We start from the raw sequence: 8,492 nt of genomic DNA, 5'->3' as shown, positions 1-8,492 counted from the left end.
GATTGTCGTGGTATGGACATGTAATGAGGAGGGATGATACGCATGCAACAAAGTGTGTGCTAAGTATGAATGTAGATGGATGGAGAGGAAGAGGAAGACCTAAGAAAAGATGGATGGATTGCTTGAAAGATGATATGAATAGGAAGGGAGTGAGTGTCAGTATGACGAGTGACAGGGGAAAATGGAAGAAAATGACATATTGCGCCGACCCCAAGTAATATTTGGGAACAGGCAGGAGAAAGAAGAAGAAATGTGTAGTTTTTCTTTTATTTTGTATTTTTCTTGGCTGTTGACAGTGTACCTACATAAGTAATTTTATTTTGTTTCGACTGCTTCTGACATAAATACTTTTATCTACTATTATCATAGACTATAATTACTTAGCGCAGTTTTGACACTTGCCTTTTGAAATGTCTACAAATCGCTGGCTGATAGTCGATCTTAGCGATAATACCTATCACCTGCTTTATATTTTTAGTTCTAAGATCAAAATGTAATAATTGGTGTACTTAATAAAGTATATCTAGTTACTTAGATAGTTTTCGCGCTAACGGATTTTCTGCTCGATTTTTCCGCACGGTTCTTACTGGTTTTGGGCTTTCTCCGGTTGTCCGAACATTTTGATAGCGTTGACATAAAAGAAGAGTTTTATCCCGGACTTTTGAAGAATTCTCTTGGAAACGCGATATAACTGAACTCTACGCGGGCGAAGCCGGGAGGAAGCTACTTAGTACCTGCGTAAATAAAGTAAATTAGCGAAGGTATAAAACTTTTATTACTGTACCTAAAACATCCTTATTAGTCAAGCGAAAAAAACAGTTTTACAAAACGATTAAGCAGGCACCTATGTATTCATAATGTAAGTAAATAAATGAATACTCATTAGAAAACTAATGGTGTGAAAATAATAGGCATTGAGTTAACACATGTTTTACTTGTATGAGTTGTACCTATGAGAATATAGTGTTGAGTAAATAAGTCTTTAAAGTTTTAATCATGCGGATAAATTGTATGTACATTGCTACTATTGCAACGAGGTAATTGCATGAAATAATAACATGGTAGGTAAGGATTATTGTAAAATTGGAAAGTCCATGTGACTTTAGCATCTAGCAACGTAGTAAGTAGATTCTTTGCAATATGACTAGCAAGTTCCCATCCACTGAGCCTTTTCCCAACTATGTTGGGGTCGGCTTCCAGTCTAACCGGATGCAGCTGAGTACCAGTGCTTTACAAGGAGCGACTGTCAGCTTGATCTCCCTAACCCAGTGTCCTGGGTAACCCCTAGGCTAGGTAAGACTAGTTGTCAGACTTACTGGCTTCTGATTACTCCTAACGACAGCCAAAGATGTTTAATGACAGCCGGGACCTACAGTTTAACGTGCCTTCCGAAACACGCGGTCATTGGTGTTCAAGATAGTACATACAAACTTAAAAAGTTGTATTGGTACTTGCCTGACCTGAAATCGAACCGACACTCATACTTGAGAGGTTGTTTCTTTACCCACTAGGCCACAACGGCAATATGACTATCGAATTACTACCCAGAACTCCGCCATCAAAATTTCAACACCATTACAAAAATATTTAAAAAGAACCCAAAAATATCAGTTAGGTTCCTCCTGTCACTATCCGCATCCACCCGGTCGTAAAACCCGAATTATTAACATATAAATTGTTATTTGTCGAGCGCGGTCGCCGCGGCGCGATAAGGCACGGTGTGCAAATCATTATGCTGTTATACCTATTATGTATAGGGTGGTAGCTTCAGGTGGTAAGTGGAATAAACTTGTAGGTCTCGTTGATAAGTTGTAGAGGAAAATATGCAAGAAAATATAGTGACAATTACCTAGTTAAATAAAGTTGTCATCTGTCTAGCCTTTTCTTAAGTCTAATAGTTGCATAGAGCTACTGCTATGCACGGGGTTCCAGGTTGGAAAATCGGATCGGGCCAAAATTCCGTTGTAGGAATCTTTCACAAAACAGCCGTAGTCTGGAAGTTGGTGATTGATACACCCGTGCATAGGAGAGCACGTTAATGTCGGCCCTGCGCCTGATCTTTCTCCGCGAGTGTCGGATTCCCGTCGGGTTATGAGAGTGAAGGAATAGTAAGTGCATCTGTGTCCAAGCAAATGCTTGTGCACTATAATGTCCTCCTTAGAGAGAACAGCCGCCATGGTCAACAATCGGACTGGACGCCATTTTACTCTATTTAATTGGGGTCTGCATCCAGTATATCATGATTCAGCAGAGTACCAGTGTTTTAAGAAAGCGGGTTAGACACACTTGTTTGTGTAAATATATATGTACATTGCCTTTATAAGTGTAAGCTCGGGAGCTCTCAGAAGTGGCCGAATCGCAGAGTCATACAAGGACTATAATTATTTCTTCATCCATAAAGTGTCAAACATTTTCAAAATCACTGTTTTCTTAATACCTAAAAGGTAATTGCATTATCGCCAACTGCTAAAGAGTATTCACAAAACAGGCAACGCCGCAGGCTATAACTATTCTTCCATACATCACTTGTATACAGATGCTTGCGAGACTCACATTTCAGCTTAAGGCTAGTATTTTACATAATAATGACGTAAGAATGAGTATATTGTCAATAATTATACATAAGGGGTTAAGGTTTGTGTTGTAGTTAATGCGAAGCTATGGATTTATGAAATTGGCTGACTTAGCATATACATTTTGTTTAAGGTAGCTTCGGTTGGTAAAAATGCTCTAAGCATTAAAAATACAAAGGTAAAAAGAGCTAAGTGCGACAAAATATTTGATATCTTTGTACCTACACATCAGATGCAGTTATTTGCAGTAAAACCTAATATTTTAGCAGCAATATTTTTAAACAACAGTTAATTATTATTCTTAAGTTGACTGCGAATAGACATGATGACGATCAGGTTACCATTTTACAGTAACTATTTTAATTTACCTAGGGTAATGGCTTGACTAAGCAACTGAGTTGAGGAGGTCAGATAGGCAGTCGCTCCATGAAAACACTGGTACTCAGCTGCATCCAGTTAGTCTGGAATCCGACCCCAACATAGTTGAGCAAAGACCAGTACGTTGATTCTATAAAATTCAGACAAGAACTCGCATTTCACTTCGCTATTCACTCACTTCGCATTCGGTTCAAAACGTTCTAAAAGTCATCTCATACTTTATCTGTCAAAATCTCGCAAGAGTAGCGCTAGTGTAGTTTGAGAATGCCAATCACGAAACTCACGGCGGATTCAGATGCGAAGTTAAGAATGAATCTTACAGAATCACACCACAGACAGATGATGATTTTTATTTTGCCCTAAAAATATATCATAATAATATAGCCATTCTTTCGATGTGACCTAACCACTACACTTCAGCTGTCTTCAATAAACATGGCTGTGAAGATGACAGATAAGCCTAAAGTGTCAAGTAGTTGTTAATGTACTTACTACTTATATGTGCCGTATTTTGTACGGTCTTTAGCGCATTCTGTAGAGTTTGGAGAATTCAAGAAAAAGCAATTGAACTACAATTGATGCTTTTAGTTTAGGTTTAAATACATCATTTATAAATGTTTTTATTTTTGTAAGGGCTTGTAAATAACTCTGTAAATATTTTTTGTAAATGAAAGACTCATATTAAAATGAAAATTTAATTACATGTCTAATATTATACTCAATTTAGTTAAGTTATATTTTCAATGGAATCTGGTGGAAAAAGGTGGCTTAGAAAGTAGATCAAAAATGAAATGGCATAGGTACATCGTCAGCTAAAATTAATATGTTTCACGGTAGTATACGATCTGGACGCCTATCGTCGAGACTGGTGGACTCGGTCGAAAGATCGAATAGTGTGGAAGCAAGATGGGGAGGCCTTTGCCCAGCAATGGGATATTATGGGCTAAAATAATAATTTCACGGTAGTAAAATAATATTAGACACCGCATCCCATGGAAATTATTCGTACACCCATATAAAAAGCAGTCTAAAGTCTAAATCGATAAATGGGTTTAGTATCTAACACTGAACATTTCTTCAAATCAATTCAATAGTTCCTGAAATTAGCCCGCTCGAAAAACTTTAGCGTGACCGAAAAATTCTCCAGCTTCATAATATTAACACAGATCACAGATGAACACCACTCAAAAAATACCCCCTACCACATTTACTTACAACATCCTCCCTTCATACAAAAATGCCCCAAAACTGATAAATCACCATACAATAGCAAACTGGGGCGAGTCGGGACAATTAGCCGCTAACTAGACTAAATTACCCACATATCCTCTCCGTGGGGAGAAGTGTCGTGGTATTGGTGTTAGGCCGTGGGGCGTGATGGCGCATTTTGGCTATGCTACTCTTAATGGAGTGTTTTGTAGTGGGAGCCAAGTTTGAGATGTGAGAATAATTTTAATAAATATTTGTGGTAGGTATGTTTTTGTATTGTCTTGATAACTGAATTAAATAAAAATAAGCTGATATTTCTTGTAGACTTTAATTTTATACTGGGAAATTATAACTGCTAGGATTAAATAGTATTTGGATGTACTTACTTATATCGGGTGTATCGCACCTATTCATATTGAAATAACTACGTTAACATACCTACTGGTTAATATATGTCGATAAGCACAAAGAAAAAAATAAAATACTGATGTTTTATAATAATAATGTCCTGTGCCTGTGTTTCTGTCTCTTCGCCATAAAATTAAAGGTTTTTGTAACTTGAAAAGCAGTCTATGTCGTTGCTCATCAGTATCTAGAAATCTAGACTATCTATATTACATACTGTAATTTTACCAAAAATACCAAATATTCTATACAATAACTCCTTGTCGTCGGACTTGGCTCTTTTTCACATTGATGTTTTCGGTCCTTACATTGTAGCCTACTTTGTGATCGTTCTTATTATCAGAGGATGAGTAAGCAAAACGTTAAGAATACATACAGACGAAACTGTAATAAGTATCTACATAAGTAATATTATGTTATTTACCTTTCTTCTTTGAAAAATAACTTCATTAATTAATTTGTGTTTTAACACGTCTATATTAGCTTCACTTGTAACTATGTATGCAAGAAAATCTTGTAATCTTAATTTGAAACACTTCCCGACCATCGATTAGGATGAAATTTTGCTGATGACAAGCTAAGAAACATTACAAAAGCGTGTTTTTATTTTTCCAACATTGTTACATAAAAATGGTATGGTGAAAAACTCTACAATAGAATCGATACCTACAATGCCTATTGCCTCCTAATGTCTATGTATAACAGTGTTAAAATACCTATTTCAATTAGCTACCACAGCAATTTGGCACAGGTATGATTAAAACATATCATAAATATCAACAAAAAATTACCGCCATTTAAAAACAAGAAAAATTAAAAACACATATCGGTCCGTTCCACGTAACGAAATCCTGATTACAAATAAGCCATACCACAAACAACATACCTAGGGTTATTAGAGATCCGTACCCAAAGGGTACAACGGGACCCTAATACTTCTCTGTTCGTCCTTTCGTCTGACATCAGGCTGTAGGTATCTCAACAACCGTGATATCTAGATGGTAGAAATTATCACAGACGATGTATTATTGATGCCCTCCTAGCCGATATCAGTCACGGCGGCACAAGATCAGCCAACTGCGCATGACATATTATAGTGCAGGCGCTTTTGCGCAGACACAGATGTACTCACTATTCCTTCAAACTCATAGTGCGATAGGACGGCAATCCGACACGACCGGAGAGATCAGGCACAGGACCGACATTAACGTGCTCTCCGATGCACGGGTGTATCAATCACCAACTTCCAGACTACGGGCTGCTTAATGAATGATTCTAAAACCCACAAAGTGATTTCTTCTACCGAATGGCATATGATAATGGTACGGAACCCTTATTGTGTGAGCCCATGTCACACTTAGTTTTATTTTATTACGTGCAGATAACAAAATAATCTTCAAAGGGACCACATACTTACCGGGGATATTTAAAAACTATAAAAACTAAAGATGGCGGGGTCGGCCGTTTAAGATCGGTTCTCGTTATAAAGCAGTGTTATTTATTAGCGGGTTAGGCAACCATTTTGGGTAAATGTTTAGGTATTAACTGTTCCCGGTTTTAAAGTCTTGAAAGAACTTTTAACCAAGTTAACCGACTACAAAAAGCAGTGTGTGAATATGTGCTTGGGCGATTTTGTCTCATGTTTGGTTTACTCGATTTTGATGATAATGATGATGATGAATGGATAGAAAGGAGTCTATAAATGTAAAAAAGAGGGATAAAAGTCCTGAATATGTTATGGACTAAACATATACCTAACACTGAAATAATTTTTCAAATCGGTCTTGTACCTAGTTAATATTATAATACTGAATATCATTTTGGGAGCTAAAAAGACTTCTTAAATAGAATAAATGATTTATGGAAAATGGTGTCAAAAATAGCTATTCATATTTGTGACCGGCAACCGACTAGAAGCTTGAATTTCATAACGAAAGCGTGTAGCCGACGGCTGACTAAAAATATGAACGGAATCTCTAAAATTTTAGAAATTAAATGTTTTGTTTTGTAGTGTTTTGATTTAACGCATTATGAGTGTAAGTAGGTTCATCCATTGTGTGTTTATCCTTTTTTTATTACTTTTTTAGTTTATATCTAGTGGAGTTGAATTTTCAGCGGACAAGTGCAAAGCGCCAAAACGTTATTACCAATGAATTAGAGGCACATACATATACTTACTTAATCACTTCATAGCTTAAATAACATAATTATTACCTATCACACAGAAAAAGTATTTGCATTGATCACAGACTACCAACATTTTTTGCCGTCAAAGGCTTTGAATATAAAAGTCCTTTTAACCTAAAGATATACTCCGAAGCGGCCACACTCAAACGATAAGATACCAAATAAACGTAATACCAAAATTAACTTAAAAGTCTAAATTATAAACTGGATTCGGCCCCGATTGCTACTTATCCCCACCAAAGAGGCGGTATATAACTAGCCTCGAACCTCGAAGCTTTTAAAAAGAAAATTAAAAAACAGCCGACGATGAGGTAACGAACGAGGCGCGGTTGGCGCGTTCCTTTTTAAAACCTTCGACGTGTGTGGTCCGAGAGATATTCAAACAAGGGAATTTGAACTTTAGTCTTAAAATATAAGGTTGATTTTCAAGTGGTGGTATATCTTAGTAGGTTTTGGTTTCTTCGTATGTATATTATTGAGAACGCCAAAGAACTTAATTGGTAGAAAATTGTATGTTATTTTTGTTCCGAACGTATGTTTTCGAGTTTTCCAATTTTTCGTATATGACTCAATATTGTTGTATTGTTTAATTGAGTTAATTTTAGACGGTTTGTGTTTCAGACACATTAAATTACTTTGTCGTTGATGTTATTATTTTTCATGGTAATACAGCAAGACCAATTTATCAGTTAAAGCTACGACTAAATCATTTTTATTCTGCTAGTCATATTATTGAAAAGATATGTAATCTTCCCTATAAAAGATACTTTACTAAAGTAAAATATTAATGTTTGTCACTATAAAAACTACTGAATAGAGTTGAAATTAAAGATATAATTATTTTGTGTTATGTTGTGTTAAGTTGGACAGTCCAGCCCTTTAAATTGAACAAAATTCATACATAAAGAGCAAATAGTTTCTAGAAGAGTGTGGTAAAGATAAATATTATTTTTTTATTAAAATCAAAATTCACATTATCATCTGCCTAGCCTTATCCGAACTATGTTGGATCGGCATCCCGACTAACCGGATGCAGCTCAGTACCAGTGTGCCACAAGAAGCGACTGCCTATCTGACCTCCTCAACCCAGTTACCCGGGCAACCCGATACCCCTTAAGACTGGTTGTCAGAGTTACTGACTTTTCACCCGTAACGACTGCCAAAGATGTTCAAATGACAGCCGGAACTTACAGTTAATCATGGCTTCCGAAACACAGAAGAATTCGTCATGACAAGATGGTCACCCATCCACGTACCGTGCTAAGCGTTGCTTAACTTTTGACTTTATTATAGTTATCGGCACGAATCTTGAGCGCTGACCTTCATCTGCGCTGAAGTGATTTATTAGCAAAGAACCAATCCCGAGTGACGGCTATGACGCGATGCACTGCGGGCCAATCACCGCTTTATCCTGACCCCGCGCCTCACTTCATACCACAAAGGGACCCAATAAATTACTTTTGCGCAGGTGAAGGTCAGCGCTCAAGATTCGTGCCGATGATTATACGAACCTTTCCTCATTTAATTTAAACTTTTCACTACATACCTAAAAGGTGTAGACAATTTTGGCGGGAGACATCTTTAGGAAATCCAAAATGGCCGCCACTTACGACATACCTTCTATAAAATATGACTTCTTCACCGCGCGTCGTTTTAATAGGATAATTACAGTGTTGCCAGCTTAAAGCGTGGCAAGTAATTATTGCGCAGATAATTGGCCGAGATGGGGTTGCCATGTAT

This window comes from Helicoverpa armigera, chromosome 27 (genome assembly GCF_030705265.1).
Source record: "Helicoverpa armigera isolate CAAS_96S chromosome 27, ASM3070526v1, whole genome shotgun sequence".
Classification (NCBI taxonomy): Eukaryota; Metazoa; Arthropoda; class Insecta; order Lepidoptera; family Noctuidae; genus Helicoverpa; species Helicoverpa armigera.
This window is presented reverse-complemented; position numbering follows the sequence as displayed.